The sequence below is a fragment of the Periplaneta americana genome, unplaced genomic scaffold (assembly GCF_040183065.1).
Source record: "Periplaneta americana isolate PAMFEO1 unplaced genomic scaffold, P.americana_PAMFEO1_priV1 scaffold_38, whole genome shotgun sequence".
Lineage (NCBI taxonomy): Eukaryota > Metazoa > Arthropoda > Insecta > Blattodea > Blattidae > Periplaneta > Periplaneta americana.
This window is the reverse complement of record NW_027185519.1, coordinates 176,012-201,209: the sequence shown is the minus strand read 5'-3', so window position 1 is coordinate 201,209 and position 25,198 is coordinate 176,012. Positions and strand designations below refer to the sequence as shown.

Genomic DNA, 25,198 nt, shown 5'->3' with positions numbered 1-25,198 from the left:
TATCTTGCGCTGTTGTAAAAGTTGTTCCATGGATCAGTCGTCCTATTTTAATTATGTAATTACTTTATATTTATTTCTAACAGGTGGAGCGGAGCGAACGGGTACGGCTAGCTAACAATAAGTGAGAACTTACAATACAACAACGACAACAACAACAACAGCTGATAATCTGAAAGGGAACATAGTAATTTGGGGTGAATTAAAATGCAGCTTCCATTCGTTTAAAATTTCTTTAAATTTTAACTAAATATTAATGTAGATATTACCTCTAAAGGTAAATGGGGGCATGTTTCACAACGCTAACAAATTACAAATTAACAATATACAATTAACAACGGAAATATTACATATGCTTGTTAACTGTGTTTCACAATGCAATCTTATTCACTTGTATGTTTTAACGAACTTTACAAAATCGGCGAAACAAACTTACAAATACGCATAATTGGTTGAACAAAATCGCCAACGACAGTTTACAAAAATCACTAAGGATCAGAGGTAAAGTAGCTGTAATTTTAGAACTATCGATGGACATGTTTATATTTTTTTATATATATTTTATTTAGATTTTGCTACATCGGCGACAACGGAGTTTCGCGGCATGCAATTGGTCGAGCATACCAATGCATTAATTAGCCTACGACTTAACTGACGAAAGTTAGCGCGAAATTCATTCAAATAATTGATAAATAATGGATTTGACCCACGTAGTTATATGCAGTTGATAGAGCAGCTAACATGTCCATCCATTAAAATCAACTTCGCTCTCTGCTGGTCCATCAGTATATTTTATTGTTTCATCCATAACCTCGCCAACATTAGGGAACCCAGCAGGAGGAGCATAAAAATCCTTTGCCCGAGTAAGCACATTCGGTGATCAATAACCCGCCTCGAGTTTTTTCAATCTTGTAACAACATCAACTACCATGTGTGAACTTTTGCACACTGTAATCTTATAAATTCCGTTCTTATCTGCTAACGCAGGGAACTGAGAGCTACTATGCAACCAATGCAGTTCTCGCTTTGTGGTTAGGGCACCACTTTTCCCTTTCAGATGTTGCATGTGATGTCCCATATCTTGTAGGAGAGATTACAGCGAAATGGGATTCGGAACGACTTCAGAATACTGCGTAAGTAATGCCGACATTGCATTATTAAGTGATTGGTTTTCGGTGCAAAGTTTTTCTTCTTTAAGTGCGAGTATTTATTAAATACGTTCCTCGTATATAAGAACTAACGCGGTATTCTGAAGTATAGCGCGGGATTCATTCGAAACCTTTCATTAATATTCGTACAATGATACGAACGTGGCCGGAAAATTCTACGTTAGGCCTAAATGCAAAATCTTCGTCTGAGTCGCTAGAACTACTCAATAACATCACAACTGCTTCAGTGTAATTCTTAATGGTACCCTGTTACTATAAAATTGATTTTATACATATGTGTTTATTTTTTTCATTCACAATTAGAAGCTATTTCAACAGGGCTACTGTAGAAAATGTGCTAACTTCACTAGTAAAGTTTAGTTTACACGTTTGTAAAATTACTCCTTCGTTGTGAAACAAACATATCACTTGTAAAGAGCGCAAAATTTCATTCGTAAAGATTTGATTTCCTTTGTACAGTCCACCTTTACAAACAAAGATTGTGAAACAGAAGTTTACAAACAGAGTTCACAATTTCCAAAGATTGTAAACTTTGTGAAACACCCCACTGGTGAATCAGCACGCCGAGCTCGATCGAAATACAACCAGTTACTATTATTTCCCTATCGTTTTTTGACATTTGATTCCGCGTCCTACCTCTTTCATTCGTTACTAACCAACAACGCCAATAGCAGAAGGTAACGCAAAAACAGTCACCGGTTCCCCGATGCATGGCTTTCTCTCTCAATGTCAACTGAGAGTTAAAAATATTCATTATAATATGCACTTTCCACTCACTCCTCAGAATGTCTTCTTTATTTTTATTTATTTATTTTTTAAGATATGTGAGCTACGTACTGTATGTCTGATGTTTTGCCATCGTACATTCAAATATTTATATTCACTGTACAGTACAGCGAACTGTTTATACTTACTGTACATGCTATAACTACTTCTCCCAACTCCGCTATTGCTATATTTCCTAAACTAAACGCTGATATTGAAATAACGCCTGGTCTGATAATGCAGTCTGTTTAAATTTCTACCGACCAAGTTCTGCCCTTCATCATGGGAAAACAACGAGCTTCTTTAAAGGATACAACTACTAGGACAGAGATATTTTCATTATGGAATTTGTACTACCCACTGAAATGTAGTAACTAATGGGATTTTAATTAGCCATATATGTACAGTATATTACATTCTTTACCTAAAATGTCTCTAACTTCTAGGGAGAGCGCGAGGTACGTTCACAATCCCCTGAATACATATTCCCTTCTTCGAGAAAACGCAGAGAAGTGAACCGTCTCATATGAATATGCTACCAGTCATAAGTTTCAATACGGAGCTGCAAGTACTTAAGAATTATCAATTACTCTACAATTATGCAGCGGCGTCATCATCCAAGCTATAGCTGGAATAGGGAAGGGAACATAATATCCCATAAGTCTTATTAGAACACGCTGGAAATAGTGACGTAAAAAAAAAATCGCCAACGGCACGTGGTGTTCCCAAGCGGTCACCCATCCAAGTACTGACCACGCCCAATGTTGCTTGACTTCGGTGATCGGACGAGAACCGGTATTTTCAACATGGTATGGCCGTTGCCGATGAAACTGCGTAATCTGTAGGCACTTGAGGACGATGGGATTGGGGTGCACTCGATAAAACCTGCACTCGCTCACACACACACGTAAACTGCCTGCTTAGACTCTGTACCTAAATTACCAAGCTCGTTGGATGTCATTGGGATAGATGATAAATCTATCTATCAACGGCAGTTTGGTTACGTTTCAACGTCACACACTGCTGGATTGACACGGGATTAATAAAACAGCTAGTCGGCATTCTAAGTTAAGCCACAGGTGGATTGTTGTTCAACAGCGGAGCCTCCTTTCAACCACATGGTTGTGGAACTGTAGTCGGATTTTCGACATCATTTTCATGCCATACTACGGAACTTCACACAAACTTCAATTCACTTCTTGCACCGGCGGCTACTACGAATGGACTGAAGCTCGCTACTGACTAGGGGGGGGGGGACATTTGTCTCTTGATGGATTACGTGACAGATATATAAAGTATCAGTCGTATGTTATGAACCCGAGTTTCAATAAAGATAGATTACCCGTATGTCCACAGATTCTCAGTAGTGGCCTGCGGAAGGATTATGCCCGCGGTCGACAAGTTACCTTCTAAGTTGTTTTCCCTCAACAATTAATGCTGCCAAGTGAGTAGGAATGACACCGCGCTCTCATATAAGTCGTACGAAACTATTAAGGAAACGAATTTGCCTCGTGGATCCAAGTCTCCCATGGACTGCCTATAATGTATTATCTATCCTAGAAGTGTTATCGGGGTGATTATTTAAATTTTCACTCGGTGGGAACCGCTGTTGTTCTTCATTCATCTACTCTGTTATGAATAACTTGTGGCCCTTAAAAGGGCCGGTTGCTGATTCCCTAGCAAGCACTCCCGCTTACTTGGAACTAGTGTATTTTGTGACGGCCTTGGTCCCTTCACTGACGGCGTGCTTGGCCAGCTCACCGGGTAGCAGGAGACGGACGGCTGTCTGGATCTCCCGACTGGTGATGGTCGACCGCTTGTTGTAATGCGCGAGCCGCGAAGCTTCCGCGGCGATGCGCTCGAAGATGTCGTTAACGAAGCTGTTCATGATGCTCATAGCCTTTGAACTGATTCCCGTGTCTGGGTGAACTTGTTTCAGAACCTTGTAGATGTAAATGGCGTAGCTCTCCTTCCTCTTGCGCTTCTTCTTCTTATCGCCCTTCGAAATATTCTTCTGGGCCTTGCCGGCCTTCTTGGCAGCCTTTCCGGAAGCTTTGGGGGGCATGGTGCTCGTCTGATGATGAGCCGAACGCCGAACGAACGAATGAATGGGGACGAAGAAAGAATGAATGATGTTTAAAATGGCAGGCAGGGTAAGCATCCCATGCCTCCATTGGTTCCTCGACAAGCAATTCTCTAACTTTAGATCGAGGTACCCAGCTATAAGCCGTTTGCCCTCTCATCTAACAGTAGTGTATTTCCCCTGTGAATGATTTTATGAACATGTACACGTTATCAGTTGAATTGTGAATGAAATGAATGAAGTGAAGTGAGCACCATGCCTCGCAGATGTTAATGAGAGGTGGAGAGTCCAGTGCTCTGGTCAGTTCTGTCCTAGTCACGTTTTTGTAGTGGCGCTAGGGAAACTCGTAACCTGTTACCAACAAAGTGGTGGGCTACTCGTTTCCGTAGAAGCCGTCTGGCTGCCTGGTTGGCTGTGGCAAGTGTCGTGTGTCGTTTCGTAGGGTTTGTGTCAGTAGTGAGTAAAGAAATAGTGAATGTCACTATTTCGTCCTGTAGTCTGTTTAGTTGCCGGTCAATGTAGGATTCTATTTTCTGCATAGCAGAACGTAGAACCCCCTCGACCAGCTGTTCCGTAGTTGTTTTTTCTGTCTGTGGATCGTCTGTAGTGTTTGTCTTGGTTGTCGTTGTCTTAGCTGCATCCGCATAAGACAATTCGGGTTTGGGAAGTGTTGGGTTGAAAACGGACTGTGATGGTTTGGGTATAGGTTTCGGTATTGGTTTGTGGGTGTCTATGGGGACGTGCGTGGGATCGGTGGAGGTTATGAGATTAGTCCTTGGATATTTTGGACAGCGAGCTTGGCCCGTATAATGGGTGTCGCTGTTGCACGTGGCGCAATACCTAATCTGGGATAGGCGGTTGTGGTTGCACAGGTCGGGATTTTTGCCGCACTTAAAACAAGTCTTGGGCTTGTCGCAGTTTGTCCTTGTATGGCCGTATTGTGCACAGTTAAGGCACGGTCGGTGGAAGATTGTCTCGTGTGATGGCTCTACTCTGTAGTACCGTCCTGCAAGTTTAATTCCTTCTAGTAATTTGTCTGCTGTGGTGATGTCATTTGTGAAAATTCTAACTAAGTTGGTGGGTTTGTCTGTCTGTGCGGAGATAATTCTCTTAATGCGTGTGATGCCTGGATGTGTTACAGCCAGGATCTGCATTAGTTCGTCCTCAGAGATCAGCGTGTCGACATTTTTCATGACGACACTGATCTCTTTATTTCGGGTCTGTTTCTGTCTTGATTCACTAGGCGTAATGTTGATTTCTGCGGACGGACCGAAGTTGTACAGGGGAATTGCCCTAGCGAACTTCTCCGCGTCGTCAATCGTGGCGAATGTGAGTGTAGTTGTCTTGGTAGTGTGTGCCCAGAACTGTCGTGGAGTTTGAATGTCGAGTCGGTACTGTTTCATTAGTCGCTCTATGTGTAGTGGGTTGTTGCCGTTTTTTGTGTGGTTCAGTATTTTCAGTACTGTCCTTGTCTTGGTTCCTTGTGCGGTGTTAGGAGGAGTGGGAGAAGTGGGGCTTGCCGGAGTCGAACCGGATACTTTTGTGGGAATTGGTTTGCGCCTGTTGGACCGCTTCCCTTCTGAGGATTCGTGAGACGACGCCTCAGAGCTGGGAGGTGGTCCGTTGGGAGACTTCTCTGCTGTGGGTTTAGGGACAGGAGACCTCTCTGCTCTAGGTTTTGGAGCCGGCCCTTCTGAGGGCCCCTCTTGTGGAATGGAAGTAACCTCTGCCTCTTCCTCAGAAGAAGAAGAAGAAGAAGATTCACTGTCCAATAGAGAGGGGGGTGGGGTGGAGGAGGGATGGGATGGGTGGCCTGGTAGTTCCCAAGGTCCGAGGAGAGTGGCGGTTGGTGGAGTTTGGTATCGGGCGTGCTTCCCGAATTGTCGTGGATGCATTAAAGTCAGCCCGGAGGGAGAAAAATATTTAAGTCGCAGGGACAATGCCGTACTGCCTTCCCAGTGCGAGCCAATAGAAACAGCGCAAACGTTTGTGACTTTACGATTGGTCCGCTGTCGATTATTGACGTTGGCGTAAAAGTGAAGGTTACCGTGGGCGAGGCGTCGTTCTTGTAGTTAAACAGCTGCAAGTAGGAGTAGCATCATGTCGGGTCGTGGAAAGGGAGGCAAGGTGAAGGGAAAGTCAAAGTCTCGATCCAGCCGTGCTGGGTTGCAGTTCCCGGTAGGCCGTATCCACCGTCTTTTGCGTAAGGGCAATTACGCAGAGCGAGTTGGTGCCGGTGCGCCAGTCTACCTGGCCGCGGTGATGGAGTACCTGGCGGCCGAAGTTCTCGAGTTGGCTGGCAACGCAGCTCGTGACAACAAGAAGACTAGGATCATTCCTCGTCACTTACAGCTCGCCATTCGCAACGACGAGGAGCTGAACAAACTCCTGTCCGGCGTCACCATCGCCCAGGGTGGTGTGTTGCCCAACATCCAGGCGGTTCTCCTCCCGAAGAAAACCGAGAAGAAGGCTTAAGCCCCTTCTCCGTAAAACGGCCCTTTTAAGGGCCCCACTAACCTCACAAAAGTCAGAAATAGCCAGTATTGTTAATCCTCTCTCACGGCTTCGTAATGTAATTTCATTACGCGTGTCAACTTTCTCTCTCTCTCTATACCGGTGGGCTGATTTAATATCATCATTCTGTAATTTTGTGCTCTGAACGATGTCGTTGTCCCAGGTTCGCACTGAAGTACTTGAAACCGTTGTACATTTACTAGGCTATTGTGTGATAACACATTATACTGATGCATATAGAAAGGTTTCATTATTATTATATAATTTAACACAATACGAATTAAATTAGATGATGATGCCAAAGTACATAGTTGGCTTCGAAATTTATGTAATATATTTCTATCATATTAGAGTAATGGAGATTATCGTGAAAATAATCACAAGTCCCCTTCTTTGGTGCCCATCGTGGTTTTAGACATATACGTTTGAATATACTAGTTTACTTTACTACATACTACGAATGAAACTAATTTTGAATAAGAAATCGATAACTGGTGAACAACTTACGGCGTTATAATAGAGTTCCTAATGCGTTTGTTTGTTGGTGCACATATTGGCCGCACGCGCAGGAACCCCAATACTGAGATGATGACATGACCTTCTCGTAGGAATCGAAGGCTTTGACAATTTGCGTTCGAATTTCCCCTCTCTCTGTCGTTTCGTTCGAACCGAAATGACGCAAGCTATACGTGGAAGTTGTCTGACAGGACGAAGTCCTGTGTTCTGACATGCGATGTGTACCTCTTCTCCCCAGTGTTTACCACACTGGATTCCTATGACCTAAAAGTTGGCATTGCAAAAACGTGGTGATGTGATGTTCAGTATGTGTCAATCCCCTCGGTTCCTTGTTACGGTCTGGTGAGCATTGCCTACCTGCGTTGTCATATTACCCACCAATTCTTCGGACAGTGATTATTGACTTACAGAAGTTTACAGTAACAGGTAACATAATCCGAGGAGCAAGGCTTCACAGAGGAATCCGGTCTTTCCACTTGATATACCAAGCGTTGGGGTCAGACCCATTTGAAAAACGGAGAGGCATTTCTTACAACGTCTTTTGCTGATACTGAAGTGCCCCTACGAAATAAGTTCTGTTTTCCGCACTGGCCTGTTGAGCTAGTGGTCACACAGTAAAGGTGAATTAAATTAATCTCGACAACTACTGCCCTTTTTAGACGGATTTTATGGCCCTGAAAAGGGCCGTTTTGCCGACGGATTCGGCAGCAGACGTGTGTAGGCAGTCTAACCGCCGAACCCGTAGAGAGTCCTCCCCTGCCTCTTCAAGGCGTATACCACGTCCATGGCCGTGACTGTCTTCCGCTTCGCGTGCTCGGTGTATGTTACAGCGTCACGGATTACGTTCTCCAGAAAGACCTTGAGAACACCTCTCGTCTCCTCGTAGATGAGGCCGGAGATACGCTTTACGCCTCCACGTCGGGCGAGACGACGAATGGCCGGCTTCGTGATGCCCTGAATATTATCTCGGAGAACCTTCCTGTGGCGCTTCGCTCCACCTTTGCCAAGACCCTTGCCTCCCTTGCCGCGTCCAGTCATGTTGCTCGTGTGACGAAGGTTAAAAGTGATCTCGACGGCGGGTCATTTTTTGGTTTATATACTAAAACCCGCGGACCAATCACATTACGGAAGGGGCGTGGCTTCTCAACGGGCGAAGACATAAATACCCCTCTTGGGGGCAGCGGGGGCGACTGTATTGCGTCAACTTGGGTTGCGAGGACTAAGGAGTAAGCGATGGCACGTACGAAGCAAACTGCGCGTAAGTCCACGGGAGGCAAGGCTCCACGAAAGCAGCTGGCAACGAAGGCCGCTAGGAAGAGCGCACCGGCTACTGGAGGCGTGAAGAAACCCCATCGATACCGCCCTGGTACAGTTGCTCTTCGCGAGATCCGTCGTTACCAGAAGAGCACCGAGCTCCTCATCCGCAAGCTGCCTTTCCAGCGCTTGGTGCGTGAAATCGCTCAGGATTTCAAAACCGACCTCCGTTTCCAGAGCTCAGCCGTAATGGCCTTGCAGGAGGCAAGCGAGGCATACCTCGTCGGTCTCTTCGAGGATACCAACCTTTGCGCCATCCACGCCAAGCGCGTGACCATTATGCCCAAGGATATTCAGCTGGCTAGGCGCATCCGCGGCGAGAGGGCTTGAATTAACAAAGGTACTCCTGCCCGCAAAAAGGCCCTTTTCAGGGCCACTAGTTATTTCTCGGAAGAGCCGGTTGTACCGTACTCCAGGTCTCGTTCCTACTACCCTCAGTTCAAGGTCACCTCAATAATATAAATGGTTTCTCCCTTTCCATTCCTCACCGTATCAGCATTTTCCCACAGCCTGTTTGACAAATATCGCAATGTATCCTATAGGTTAATAAACAATTTTTTAATAGAACGATGGATAACAAAGTTTCTTAGGAAAATTAAAAAAAAATTTCACAGTTCTATAATATTGCACATTATATATATTTACCAAATTAAGGGTTAACGCCGCCGGGACGAGTGATCCTCCGTCCGACCGATCACAAGCGCCAAGGCTCAAAGTGGTCCAGAAAGCAAATCTAGCTGGACTAAAAATGTGACATATTTCCATGAAACTTCGCACTATAGTCACTACTGTATAAGAGGAGAAACTACCCCTTTATAGACGATGCGTTTTGACAAAAATTAGTGACTTGTCTCATATATAATATATTGTTTTAATGAAACTTTACACAGTACTTACATGTAGCTCGTTTATACTATATTGGATACAAAATGTGATTATGATTGTATAAGAGTAGCTACTTGTCTCCTATCTAACATTTTTTACTTTCACGAAACTATAACTGTGACTCATTATTTTCGATAGTACAGACGTGGTCTGCTTAGGAAAGGACAAGCGGAAGACTGTGACCTTTGTGACCTCGGGTGGGTATTACGATAACATTTATAACCGTCACCCTGATAAGCATCCGAGCAGCTTATTTCAAAAAGGAGTTTGAATACAAACAATTCCTTCAATCTACTACGATTATTACAATAACTGATTTCATTAATCTCCTCTCTTCTTTAGCAAAATATAAATTACCTTCAATTGGTCGATTCAGCAAACTTGTTCATAAAACTTATCGCTATTGCGTCACGTTTCGCAATTTTTCTAAAGTAAAAACAAAAACACGAACAAACGCCTACTCCTTTAACCTCATCGCTCTCTTATCTCTAGAATCCCGGGGGGTTGAGAACCTGAATTCTCTGTGGTGTGAAACAAAGCAACCCGCAGGAGCAATGACACGTTCAATTGTCCTAATAATAGAAAAAAAATTACACGTCATTTAGTGTATTCAGAACATTTTTACAGGACCGTGTAGGATATTCACTCTCCTGTCGAATAGTTTCGGCGGCTGGTAGGCGATACGCATTAATTAAAATAATACTTGCGTACCTTGTTCAGGACAGTGACTGTGCTACTTTCTTTCTTTCTTTCTTTCTTTCTTTCTTTCTTTCTTTCTTTCTTTCCTTTATTTGTAGCTTATTGATGACACCAGATGCCATAACGGAAATGCCGTGATGGTATGTTTGTTTAATATTCAAAATCAAGTGACAGACGCTATTTGACTTTGCGGTGGAGGGGATAGGGACCTGATCTCGGATGTTCCGAGAGATGCCGGCGCACAGTTGTCCAGAACGCAAAACTATGTAAGAAAATCAACTTCATCATAACCGAAGTTTAAGTAATATCTAGGCTTAAACAAAAGCTAGGCATTGTGCACAACAGCATACAAAACATCAATATCAGTAAGAGGTGGGACAAAACATGAGTTTTTTTTTTAAAGTCACGCTCTTCAGTTGATTTTTGTTCGTGGGGTCAGTGGCTGTTTTATACTGTTAAACCTTCCCTTATGGAGGTCATAGGACAAGATGTGTACTTTCATTTAATACGCGAAAAGCAATCTATAATACGTTAGCATTCATTTAATTGGCACGTTTACTGAGATTTGTGCAACTAGTTTTTTTTTTTTTTTTTTTTTTTACGACATATTTAACAGGCTGTGCATTACAAGTAAACCTGAGTTAACTTTCAATTCTTCTACCCACACATTAATCAAATATTAAACTCTATACGGCTTAAAATTTAGCTGCTACATCCTGCAAACTTAGATGTTATATTCATCTCTTGGTGGCGCTTTACGAATTCGACAGCAGCCACTTTTCAGAGTCTGGATGAAGGAGCTTAATTTCTCCAAGAAAAATTCAACACTTCTTGAACATATAATGAACAACTAAATTATGGAGTATATCCATGAATCTAGCATTTTGTTACCAACTGCGAAAAATATGGCAGGCTAGTCATCTTTTAGGAGCATAATTTCTATTAAAACATTAAAAATTATCAGAAAAACTAATTTTTCCCTAATTCCCTAATTACACGAGCATAATTCGTTTTTGCATAGATGCGTATAAAATTTCATGGAAATATGTTACATAGGGGAGAAATTATTAACTCTGTATAAATGTAGCCTCTAAACACAAGAAGTAGATTCCCATATAAAAACCATTATCTGAATTTATGCTACCTGTAACTATACTGTGTGAAATATAATGTAAATATTTCAGTTAAGATAGAAATTATTAATTTAGTCTATAAAGCACTTCCGATACAACTCTTCACACAATAATAATAATAATAATAATAATAATAATAATAATAATAATAATAATAATAATAAATAATTCTGAGCTTCAGTGCAAGAACTCTTTAACCCTCACACAGCTTGTTCTGAGAAAAATCAGTATTAAAGAAATTTATACACATTAAACAAATTGTAATGCTATATGTTGTCATGTCTCTTCTATCCCTCACGTGGAAACTTAGGCTTACACAGCAGCAAGAATAAGATAACAACGTTATTATCATCTGTCCTTTTATGGCTATACAGTTTTTGCAGTGAACTACAGAATTATTAACTATTATTATTACAGACCTGTTATTTTTTTCACTTTTTTCACACACACACACACACACACACACACACACACACACACACACACACACATCTATTATACTAAACATAAACCCACAAGAGAAAACAATACTTGTATTAACTGTAAACATTTTTCTTCCTTTCTTTATTTTTAGCAGAATCCTCCATTTCACCCTTTATCTCACTAGATGCGCTTCCCGCAGACATTCTTCATTATATGTTTCACACACCACTTCGTAACACTTGCAGCGGTTGACTTTTGTTTTCTTGTCTTTTTCTCTAGGGTATATTGTACATAGTGCTCGGTATCGGTGCTCGTTCACGTGATATTTTACCTTTGTTTTTCTTGCTAACTCCTGCCAATTTTTCTGATATTTCCCGTAGTTGATTGGTCAAGTACTGCGGATTGATTCCCGGTTATAACAAACACACCTACACTACATTCCAATGATTTCTGACTCGTTACTGCACATTTTAGAAACACTGTACGAAAGCACACACAGTCTCTCGTAAATCAACAGGTTACAACAGAGACTTACACTTGCAAACGCGTGGGGATTTCAGAAAATTTCTTACTATTTCAGTACCTTTAACTGTACAACAGATTTTGTTTTCTCGAAAAAGAAAGGTCAACGTTACTATTGACAAAAGACAGAAACGTACGATTACAATACCTTTATTTTAAACAATCTTAGAGGTGGTCTGGGAATTCCTAAACTCACCACGCGACTACTTAACCCTAGACAGGTAATCATCACTGTACTCATGTTAAAGGTAAGCATTCGTAATTTTTACTACTCACATTTTAATTAACTGAAATCAACTCAATATCACACATTTAACAACTTTTACACATTTCGTAGCCATTAGTGTTCATTTAATTTTAAGTTTGTCATAAAGTCTTTACGTTCATGTTATTGTCCTATTTACAATTAGTGCAAACAACAGCGCGATGTTCTCTGCAGAACCCCTTTTTGCAAAGTCCACAAAATGTTGTCATCATTCTCCTCTTCTTTGCAGGACATTTATAGCAAACAGTACGTTCACCATCTGGCTGCATTACCTGGCATTGTTGTTGCACAGCAATGTTCAGATGTTCTTCAATTGTTGCCCGCAGAGATCGGTGTAAAGTAGGACGTGCAAAGCGGTGCTGCATCCACGGTTTTGTCAGCTCTTCACACAATTGGAAAATGAATTGTTTTCTTGATATTGTTTTCTGAGTTCTTCTAACTATAAATTATCCATGAATTTATACTTGCAATATTTAGCATGTTGTAAAATATTGCTAGTGGCCAGCGCCTCGTCTTTCTATTGCAGGAAAGATTGTGGCACATTTGACATAGTGTATCTACACCACCTTTAGTCCCATTGTAAATAATAATAATAATAATAATAATAATAATAATAATAATAATAATAATAATAATAATAATAAAGGCTTTACATATAACGTGTTGCTTACTGTTGTCATTGCAGTCCACGTCGGTGGGGGTGGGGGGGTTTCTTTCTCCTCCTCCTTCCTCTAGAAAGAGCAGTTACCAGGGTCTAAGGAAGTGAATGCCCTTTTCTTTCTGGGCTCATCCCTACATTTGTCTTAGCTCCTTAGGGAAAACCACGGAAAACCCTCAGGCTTGCGAATAGACTGAATGAATGAGAGGAGAAACTTTAAAGGTACGTGAAAACACGTCCATGCAAGGGAGTTGGGACTGTGAAAAATTGAATATGTGAAATCCAAGACTGTATTTGCCAGGCGAGCAAAGAAGAAGAAGAAGAAGAAAGGCTTACGTATGACGTGTGGCTTACTGTTGTCATTGCAGTCCGCGTCGGCCAGCGGTGGGAGGGGGGGGGTCAATATACCTGCACATATCAGTTCAAATTATAAAAACCTCTTAATGCTACTGCGGTACTATTCCATTGCCGAACACAATATGAAGAAATTAGCAGATCCCTGAACTGAACTCTTATTACTCTGAAATTACCGCGCAGTACAATTATAGCTATGACGCATTGCAAGCGTTAGTCACCATATCGATTTGCTAAGCAAATTTTATCCCTTTAGAGCATGTCCCCCCCCCCCTCCTCCTCCATATCAGCCAACAACATACTGGATGAAGAAGACTCCTGCAAAAGGGACGAATTAAGATTTAATTTTATTTTAATGATAGACTAACATTGCAAAGTTCCAAAATAATTTTTTGCATTCCTTCATTACACTAGTCGTACAAAATTGCGGTCGTATCTCGTACTATCTATACTAATAATAAATCTGTAGCCGAAATTTTTCTGGTAAGTTTCGATTTTCCAAAAGTAATTGGTCCTAACATATATAATTAACCACCCTGAAACCGAAAATCGCATTTTTGAAAATTTTGTTTGTATGTCTGTCTGTATGTTTGTTACCTTTTCACGCGATAATGGCTGAACCGATTTATATGAAAACTGGAATATAAATTAAGTTTGTTGTAACTTAGATTTTAGGCTATATGGCATTCGAAATACTTTATTTAAAAGGGGGGTTATAAGGGGGCCTTAATTAAATAAATCGAAATATCTCGCTTATTATTGATATTTGAGAAAAAATGTTACATAACAGATGTTCCTTTAAAAATGATTTCCGTTAAGTTTTATTTTTTTACAACATTTTGATAGGACTGATATTTAATGAGATAAATGAGTTTTAAAATTAAAATAACGCTATCTAAGACGGTGCAATGAATTAAGAACAAATGACTTCGTCTATAAGGGGCCTTGGACAACAACAATCGAAACAGGGGCCTTGGACATCAACAAACAATCGAAAGCTATTAAACATAGCCTACAGGGAATGTTTCTGTGTTTGTATGAAGTAATATCACAAGCTCGTAAATTAACTGATTTGTATAATTAGTTATTATTTCACCATTGGAAACTGTAGTTTCTCTAGATGGACATAATGCTATAATGTTATTACAGTAACGTCTGAGTAAATCGAGGACAGGTAAGATTAAAATAGCTTCTTATGCACAGAAAATTTGATAGGCTATTTTGTACATTCGTTTTCTGTATTTCTTAAAATAATATTTATGTACACGCATTTTAATCTCAGAGAATTAACGAACAACGAGAGTGTATTGATTTAGTATGCAGTAATAGTACTTTAGCTTGGCAATCCATTATTTTAATAATTCATATTTTAACTATGCTCAATTGAATCGTGTTAAAATACATAAAATATATATGCAATAAATGCAGTGCTAAAAAAAAATTGGGTAATATGCGAAGCAGATTATCTTGCGCTGTTGTAAAAGTTGTTCCATGGATCAGTCGTCCTATTTTAATTATGTAATTACTTTATATTTATTTCTAACAGGTGGAGCGGAGCGAACGGGTACGGCTAGCTAACAATAAGTGAGAACTTACAATACAACAACGACAACAACAACAACAGCTGATAATCTGAAAGGGAACATAGTAATTTGGGGTGAATTAAAATGCAGCTTCCATTCGTTTAAAATTTCTTTAAATTTTAACTAAATATTAATGTAGATATTACCTCTAAAGGTAAATGGGGGCATGTTTCACAACGCTAACAAATTACAAATTAACAATATACAATTAACAACGGAAATATTACATATGCTTGTTAACTGTGTTTCACAATGCAATCTTATTCACTTGTATGTTTTAACGAACTTTACAAAATCGGCGAAACAAACTTACAAATACGCATAATTGGTTGAACAAAATCGCCAACGACAGTTTACAAAAATCACTAAGGATCAGAGGTAAAGTAGCTGTAATTTTAGAACTATCGATGGACATGTTTATATTTTTTTATATATATTTTATTTAGATTTTGCTACATCGGCGACAACGGAGTTTCGCGGCATGCAATTGGTCGAGCATACCAATGCATTAATTAGCCTACGACTTAACTGACGAAAGTTAGCGCGAAATTCATTCAAATAATTGATAAATAATGGATTTGACCCACGTAGTTATATGCAGTTGATAGAGCAGCTAACATGTCCATCCATTAAAATCAACTTCGCTCTCTGCTGGTCCATCAGTATATTTTATTGTTTCATCCATAACCTCGCCAACATTAGGGAACCCAGCAGGAGGAGCATAAAAATCCTTTGCCCGAGTAAGCACATTCGGTGATCAATAACCCGCCTCGAGTTTTTTCAATCTTGTAACAACATCAACTACCATGTGTGAACTTTTGCACACTGTAATCTTATAAATTCCGTTCTTATCTGCTAACGCAGGGAACTGAGAGCTACTATGCAACCAATGCAGTTCTCGCTTTGTGGTTAGGGCACCACTTTTCCCTTTCAGATGTTGCATGTGATGTCCCATATCTTGTAGGAGAGATTACAGCGAAATGGGATTCGGAACGACTTCAGAATACTGCGTAAGTAATGCCGACATTGCATTATTAAGTGATTGGTTTTCGGTGCAAAGTTTTTCTTCTTTAAGTGCGAGTATTTATTAAATACGTTCCTCGTATATAAGAACTAACGCGGTATTCTGAAGTATAGCGCGGGATTCATTCGAAACCTTTCATTAATATTCGTACAATGATACGAACGTGGCCGGAAAATTCTACGTTAGGCCTAAATGCAAAATCTTCGTCTGAGTCGCTAGAACTACTCAATAACATCACAACTGCTTCAGTGTAATTCTTAATGGTACCCTGTTACTATAAAATTGATTTTATACATATGTGTTTATTTTTTTCATTCACAATTAGAAGCTATTTCAACAGGGCTACTGTAGAAAATGTGCTAACTTCACTAGTAAAGTTTAGTTTACACGTTTGTAAAATTACTCCTTCGTTGTGAAACAAACATATCACTTGTAAAGAGCGCAAAATTTCATTCGTAAAGATTTGATTTCCTTTGTACAGTCCACCTTTACAAACAAAGATTGTGAAACAGAAGTTTACAAACAGAGTTCACAATTTCCAAAGATTGTAAACTTTGTGAAACACCCCACTGGTGAATCAGCACGCCGAGCTCGATCGAAATACAACCAGTTACTATTATTTCCCTATCGTTTTTTGACATTTGATTCCGCGTCCTACCTCTTTCATTCGTTACTAACCAACAACGCCAATAGCAGAAGGTAACGCAAAAACAGTCACCGGTTCCCCGATGCATGGCTTTCTCTCTCAATGTCAACTGAGAGTTAAAAATATTCATTATAATATGCACTTTCCACTCACTCCTCAGAATGTCTTCTTTATTTTTATTTATTTATTTTTTAAGATATGTGAGCTACGTACTGTATGTCTGATGTTTTGCCATCGTACATTCAAATATTTATATTCACTGTACAGTACAGCGAACTGTTTATACTTACTGTACATGCTATAACTACTTCTCCCAACTCCGCTATTGCTATATTTCCTAAACTAAACGCTGATATTGAAATAACGCCTGGTCTGATAATGCAGTCTGTTTAAATTTCTACCGACCAAGTTCTGCCCTTCATCATGGGAAAACAACGAGCTTCTTTAAAGGATACAACTACTAGGACAGAGATATTTTCATTATGGAATTTGTACTACCCACTGAAATGTAGTAACTAATGGGATTTTAATTAGCCATATATGTACAGTATATTACATTCTTTACCTAAAATGTCTCTAACTTCTAGGGAGAGCGCGAGGTACGTTCACAATCCCCTGAATACATATTCCCTTCTTCGAGAAAACGCAGAGAAGTGAACCGTCTCATATGAATATGCTACCAGTCATAAGTTTCAATACGGAGCTGCAAGTACTTAAGAATTATCAATTACTCTACAATTATGCAGCGGCGTCATCATCCAAGCTATAGCTGGAATAGGGAAGGGAACATAATATCCCATAAGTCTTATTAGAACACGCTGGAAATAGTGACGTAAAAAAAAAAATCGCCAACGGCACGTGGTGTTCCCAAGCGGTCACCCATCCAAGTACTGACCACGCCCAATGTTGCTTGACTTCGGTGATCGGACGAGAACCGGTATTTTCAACATGGTATGGCCGTTGCCGATGAAACTGCGTAATCTGTAGGCACTTGAGGACGATGGGATTGGGGTGCACTCGATAAAACCTGCACTCGCTCACACACACACGTAAACTGCCTGCTTAGACTCTGTACCTAAATTACCAAGCTCGTTGGATGTCATTGGGATAGATGATAAATCTATCTATCAACGGCAGTTTGGTTACGTTTCAACGTCACACACTGCTGGATTGACACGGGATTAATAAAACAGCTAGTCGGCATTCTAAGTTAAGCCACAGGTGGATTGTTGTTCAACAGCGGAGCCTCCTTTCAACCACATGGTTGTGGAACTGTAGTCGGATTTTCGACATCATTTTCATGCCATACTACGGAACTTCACACAAACTTCAATTCACTTCTTGCACCGGCGGCTACTACGAATGGACTGAAGCTCGCTACTGACTAGGGGGGGGGGGACATTTGTCTCTTGATGGATTACGTGACAGATATATAAAGTATCAGTCGTATGTTATGAACCCGAGTTTCAATAAAGATAGATTACCCGTATGTCCACAGATTCTCAGTAGTGGCCTGCGGAAGGATTATGCCCGCGGTCGACAAGTTACCTTCTAAGTTGTTTTCCCTCAACAATTAATGCTGCCAAGTGAGTAGGAATGACACCGCGCTCTCATATAAGTCGTACGAAACTATTAAGGAAACGAATTTGCCTCGTGGATCCAAGTCTCCCATGGACTGCCTATAATGTATTATCTATCCTAGAAGTGTTATCGGGGTGATTATTTAAATTTTCACTCGGTGGGAACCGCTGTTGTTCTTCATTCATCTACTCTGTTATGAATAACTTGTGGCCCTTAAAAGGGCCGGTTGCTGATTCCCTAGCAAGCACTCCCGCTTACTTGGAACTAGTGTATTTTGTGACGGCCTTGGTCCCTTCACTGACGGCGTGCTTGGCCAGCTCACCGGGTAGCAGGAGACGGACGGCTGTCTGGATCTCCCGACTGGTGATGGTCGACCGCTTGTTGTAATGCGCGAGCCGCGAAGCTTCCGCGGCGATGCGCTCGAAGATGTCGTTAACGAAGCTGTTCATGATGCTCATAGCCTTTGAACTGATTCCCGTGTCTGGGTGAACTTGTTTCAGAACCTTGTAGATGTAAATGGCGTAGCTCTCCTTCCTCTTGCGCTTCTTCTTCTTATCGCCCTTCGAAATATTCTTCTGGGCCTTGCCGGCCTTCTTGGCAGCCTTTCCGGAAGCTTTGGGGGGCATGGTGCTCGTCTGATGATGAGCCCAAGCTCAAACTCAAGCTCAAAGTTGTTTGCCCAGAGGGCAACCTGTTTTAGGGTCTTACATATGCCCTCTTCAGGTTACGATGTTTTGTCTGTAGCGACAGTTGAGGCGTGGTCCCGGCTAGGCTTCGCTCGTTGGACTCCCTACGGGTCCCGGAGGGAGAAAAATATTTAAGTCGCAGGGACAATGCCGTACTGCCTTCCCAGTGCGAGCCAATAGAAACAGCGCAAACGTTTGTGACTTTACGATTGGTCCGCTGTCGATTATTGACGTTGGCGTAAAAGTGAAGGTTACCGTGGTCCATAAAAGCCCTAAATATCCAACATTCTAATAACACTGCACTCACAAGCACTCACGGTCGAAGAGGGCATTGTAATGTAAGACCCTAAAACGACCGCTGGCTCTGCCAGCAATCAACTCTGACATCGGCGAGGCGTCGTTCTTGTAGTTAAACAGCTGCAAGTAGGAGTAGCATCATGTCGGGTCGTGGAAAGGGAGGCAAGGTGAAGGGAAAGTCAAAGTCTCGATCCAGCCGTGCTGGGTTGCAGTTCCCGGTAGGCCGTATCCACCGTCTTTTGCGTAAGGGCAATTACGCAGAGCGAGTTGGTGCCGGTGCGCCAGTCTACCTGGCCGCGGTGATGGAGTACCTGGCGGCCGAAGTTCTCGAGTTGGCTGGCAACGCAGCTCGTGACAACAAGAAGACTAGGATCATTCCTCGTCACTTACAGCTCGCCATTCGCAACGACGAGGAGCTGAACAAACTCCTGTCCGGCGTCACCATCGCCCAGGGTGGTGTGTTGCCCAACATCCAGGCGGTTCTCCTCCCGAAGAAAACCGAGAAGAAGGCTTAAGCCCCTTCTCCGTAAAACGGCCCTTTTAAGGGCCCCACTAACCTCACAAAAGTCAGAAATAGCCAGTATTGTTAATCCTCTCTCACGGCTTCGTAATGTAATTTCATTACGCGTGTCAACTTTCTCTCTCTCTCTATACCGGTGGGCTGATTTAATATCATCATTCTGTAATTTTGTGCTCTGAACGATGTCGTTGTCCCAGGTTCGCACTGAAGTACTTGAAACCGTTGTACATTTACTAGGCTATTGTGTGATAACACATTATACTGATGCATATAGAAAGGTTTCATTATTATTATATAATTTAACACAATACGAATTAAATTAGATGATGATGCCAAAGTACATAGTTGGCTTCGAAATTTATGTAATATATTTCTATCATATTAGAGTAATGGAGATTATCGTGAAAATAATCACAAGTCCCCTTCTTTGGTGCCCATCGTGGTTTTAGACATATACGTTTGAATATACTAGTTTACTTTACTACATACTACGAATGAAACTAATTTTGAATAAGAAATCGATAACTGGTGAACAACTTACGGCGTTATAATAGAGTTCCTAATGCGTTTGTTTGTTGGTGCACATATTGGCCGCACGCGCAGGAACCCCAATACTGAGATGATGACATGACCTTCTCGTAGGAATCGAAGGCTTTGACAATTTGCGTTCGAATTTCCCCTCTCTCTGTCGTTTCGTTCGAACCGAAATGACGCAAGCTATACGTGGAAGTTGTCTGACAGGACGAAGTCCTGTGTTCTGACATGCGATGTGTACCTCTTCTCCCCAGTGTTTACCACACTGGATTCCTATGACCTAAAAGTTGGCATTGCAAAAACGTGGTGATGTGATGTTCAGTATGTGTCAATCCCCTCGGTTCCTTGTTACGGTCTGGTGAGCATTGCCTACCTGCGTTGTCATATTACCCACCAATTCTTCGGACAGTGATTATTGACTTACAGAAGTTTACAGTAACAGGTAACATAATCCGAGGAGCAAGGCTTCACAGAGGAATCCGGTCTTTCCACTTGATATACCAAGCGTTGGGGTCAGACCCATTTGAAAAACGGAGAGGCATTTCTTACAACGTCTTTTGCTGATACTGAAGTGCCCCTACGAAATAAGTTCTGTTTTCCGCACTGGCCTGTTGAGCTAGTGGTCACACAGTAAAGGTGAATTAAATTAATCTCGACAACTACTGCCCTTTTTAGACGGATTTTATGGCCCTGAAAAGGGCCGTTTTGCCGACGGATTCGGCAGCAGACGTGTGTAGGCAGTCTAACCGCCGAACCCGTAGAGAGTCCTCCCCTGCCTCTTCAAGGCGTATACCACGTCCATGGCCGTGACTGTCTTCCGCTTCGCGTGCTCGGTGTATGTTACAGCGTCACGGATTACGTTCTCCAGAAAGACCTTGAGAACACCTCTCGTCTCCTCGTAGATGAGGCCGGAGATACGCTTTACGCCTCCACGTCGGGCGAGACGACGAATGGCCGGCTTCGTGATGCCCTGAATATTATCTCGGAGAACCTTCCTGTGGCGCTTCGCTCCACCTTTGCCAAGACCCTTGCCTCCCTTGCCGCGTCCAGTCATGTTGCTCGTGTGACGAAGGTTAAAAGTGATCTCGACGGCTCTCAAGCTCAAAGTTGTTTGCCCAAAGGGCAACCTGTTTTAGGGTCTTACATATGCCCTCTTCAGGTTACGATGTTTTTTCTGTAGCGACAGTTGAGGCGTGGTCCCGGCTAGGCTTCGCTCGTTGGACTCTCTACGGGTCAGCGTCTTCTCCGCTCACACCAGGCTGCTGCGTAGGCCTTGGATGCTGTTATCTTGCAGATTTATGTGGCTGGATGAAGCTGTTGTCTGTGTTGGTTGTGGTTTACTTTTGTCGCGCGGCCCTATGAAGGGCCGCTGTTGGTTGCTTGTCTGTGGTTGGTCGTGTCACGTTTCAGTGGTGCTAGTGATAGTTGTAGTTTGTTACCCACAAAGTGGTGAGCAACTTGTCTGCGTAAGAGCCGTCTTGCTGTCTGGTTAGCTGTTGCTAAAGTCGTTCGTCTTGTCTTGGGTTGGGCGTCTGTCGTGAGGAGTGAAATTGTGAACATCACAATTTCATCTCGCAGTCTGTTGATCTGTTGGTCGATGTAGCTTTCTATTTTCTGCATTGCAGAATTTAGAGCTGCTGCTACGATTTGTTCGGTGTTAGTCTGTGTAGGTTCCGTTGTTGGTTCTGTCGTTGTCGGGTTTACCGCACTGGCGTACGATATTCCAGGTCTTGGTTCGGGAAGTTGGATTGGACTGGATTGTGAGGGTTTAGGAATTGGTGGAGGGATCTGTTGGGGTGTTTGAACCGGGATGTGGGTTGGAGTTTGTTGGGTTGGGTTATGTCGGGGGTAGTTTGGACAGCGTGCTTGGCCCGTATAGTGGGTATCGCTCTTGGGTCATTTTTTGGTTTATATACTAAAACCCGCGGACCAATCACATTACGGAAGGGGCGTGGCTTCTCAACGGGCGAAGACATAAATACCCCTCTTGGGGGCAGCGGGGGCGACTGTATTGCGTCAACTTGGGTTGCGAGGACTAAGGAGTAAGCGATGGCACGTACGAAGCAAACTGCGCGTAAGTCCACGGGAGGCAAGGCTCCACGAAAGCAGCTGGCAACGAAGGCCGCTAGGAAGAGCGCACCGGCTACTGGAGGCGTGAAGAAACCCCATCGATACCGCCCTGGTACAGTTGCTCTTCGCGAGATCCGTCGTTACCAGAAGAGCACCGAGCTCCTCATCCGCAAGCTGCCTTTCCAGCGCTTGGTGCGTGAAATCGCTCAGGATTTCAAAACCGACCTCCGTTTCCAGAGCTCAGCCGTAATGGCCTTGCAGGAGGCAAGCGAGGCATACCTCGTCGGTCTCTTCGAGGATACCAACCTTTGCGCCATCCACGCCAAGCGCGTGACCATTATGCCCAAGGATATTCAGCTGGCTAGGCGCATCCGCGGCGAGAGGGCTTGAATTAACAAAGGTACTCCTGCCCGCAAAAAGGCCCTTTTCAGGGCCACTAGTTATTTCTCGGAAGAGCCGGTTGTACCGTACTCCAGGTCTCGTTCCTACTACCCTCAGTTCAAGGTCACCTCAATAATATAAATGGTTTCTCCCTTTCCATTCCTCACCGTATCAGCATTTTCCCACAGCCTGTTTGACAAATATCGCAATGTATCCTATAGGTTAATAAACAATTTTTTAATAGAACGATGGATAACAAAGTTTCTTAGGAAAATTAAAAAAAAATTTCACAGTTCTATAATATTGCACATTATATATATTTACCAAATTAAGGGTTAACGCCGCCGGGACGAGTGATCCTCCGTCCGACCGATCACAAGCGCCAAGGCTCAAAGTGGTCCAGAAAGCAAATCTAGCTGGACTAAAAATGTGACATATTTCCATGAAACTTCGCACTATAGTCACTACTGTATAAGAGGAGAAACTACCCCTTTATAGACGATGCGTTTTGACAAAAATTAGTGACTTGTCTCATATATAATATATTGTTTTAATGAAACTTTACACAGTACTTACATGTAGCTCGTTTATACTATATTGGATACAAAATGTGATTATGATTGTATAAGAGTAGCTACTTGTCTCCTATCTAACATTTTTTACTTTCACGAAACTATAACTGTGACTCATTATTTTCGATAGTACAGACGTGGTCTGCTTAGGAAAGGACAAGCGGAAGACTGTGACCTTTGTGACCTCGGGTGGGTATTACGATAACATTTATAACCGTCACCCTGATAAGCATCCGAGCAGCTTATTTCAAAAAGGAGTTTGAATACAAACAATTCCTTCAATCTACTACGATTATTACAATAACTGATTTCATTAATCTCCTCTCTTCTTTAGCAAAATATAAATTACCTTCAATTGGTCGATTCAGCAAACTTGTTCATAAAACTTATCGCTATTGCGTCACGTTTCGCAATTTTTCTAAAGTAAAAACAAAAACACGAACAAACGCCTACTCCTTTAACCTCATCGCTCTCTTATCTCTAGAATCCCGGGGGGTTGAGAACCTGAATTCTCTGTGGTGTGAAACAAAGCAACCCGCAGGAGCAATGACACGTTCAATTGTCCTAATAATAGAAAAAAAATTACACGTCATTTAGTGTATTCAGAACATTTTTACAGGACCGTGTAGGATATTCACTCTCCTGTCGAATAGTTTCGGCGGCTGGTAGGCGATACGCATTAATTAAAATAATACTTGCGTACCTTGTTCAGGACAGTGACTGTGCTACTTTCTTTCTTTCTTTCTTTCTTTCTTTCTTTCTTTCTTTCTTTCTTTCCTTTATTTGTAGCTTATTGATGACACCAGATGCCATAACGGAAATGCCGTGATGGTATGTTTGTTTAATATTCAAAATCAAGTGACAGACGCTATTTGACTTTGCGGTGGAGGGGATAGGGACCTGATCTCGGATGTTCCGAGAGATGCCGGCGCACAGTTGTCCAGAACGCAAAACTATGTAAGAAAATCAACTTCATCATAACCGAAGTTTAAGTAATATCTAGGCTTAAACAAAAGCTAGGCATTGTGCACAACAGCATACAAAACATCAATATCAGTAAGAGGTGGGACAAAACATGAGTTTTTTTTTTAAAGTCACGCTCTTCAGTTGATTTTTGTTCGTGGGGTCAGTGGCTGTTTTATACTGTTAAACCTTCCCTTATGGAGGTCATAGGACAAGATGTGTACTTTCATTTAATACGCGAAAAGCAATCTATAATACGTTAGCATTCATTTAATTGGCACGTTTACTGAGATTTGTGCAACTAGTTTTTTTTTTTTTTTTTTTTTTTTACGACATATTTAACAGGCTGTGCATTACAAGTAAACCTGAGTTAACTTTCAATTCTTCTACCCACACATTAATCAAATATTAAACTCTATACGGCTTAAAATTTAGCTGCTACATCCTGCAAACTTAGATGTTATATTCATCTCTTGGTGGCGCTTTACGAATTCGACAGCAGCCACTTTTCAGAGTCTGGATGAAGGAGCTTAATTTCTCCAAGAAAAATTCAACACTTCTTGAACATATAATGAACAACTAAATTATGGAGTATATCCATGAATCTAGCATTTTGTTACCAACTGCGAAAAATATGGCAGGCTAGTCATCTTTTAGGAGCATAATTTCTATTAAAACATTAAAAATTATCAGAAAAACTAATTTTTCCCTAATTCCCTAATTACACGAGCATAATTCGTTTTTGCATAGATGCGTATAAAATTTCATGGAAATATGTTACATAGGGGAGAAATTATTAACTCTGTATAAATGTAGCCTCTAAACACAAGAAGTAGATTCCCATATAAAAACCATTATCTGAATTTATGCTACCTGTAACTATACTGTGTGAAATATAATGTAAATATTTCAGTTAAGATAGAAATTATTAATTTAGTCTATAAAGCACTTCCGATACAACTCTTCACACAATAATAATAATAATAATAATAATAATAATAATAATAATAATAATAATAATAATAATAATAATAATAAATAATT

At 41.6% G+C, this 25,198-nt stretch overlaps 2 non-coding genes across 2 annotated transcripts; both read right to left on the bottom strand.

Annotated features, from left to right (window-relative positions):
• Positions 1-2,635: 2,635 nt before the first annotated feature.
• On the bottom strand, positions 2,636-2,754 carry LOC138694103 (5S ribosomal RNA). The gene has a single exon (XR_011330781.1). It is a non-coding gene; the product is annotated as a 5S ribosomal RNA (ribosomal RNA).
• Positions 2,755-17,396: 14,642 nt separating this feature from the next.
• LOC138694102 (5S ribosomal RNA) lies at positions 17,397-17,515 on the bottom strand. Its single transcript, XR_011330780.1, has one exon. It is a non-coding gene; the product is annotated as a 5S ribosomal RNA (ribosomal RNA).
• Between the last annotated feature and the right edge of the window lie 7,683 nt (positions 17,516-25,198).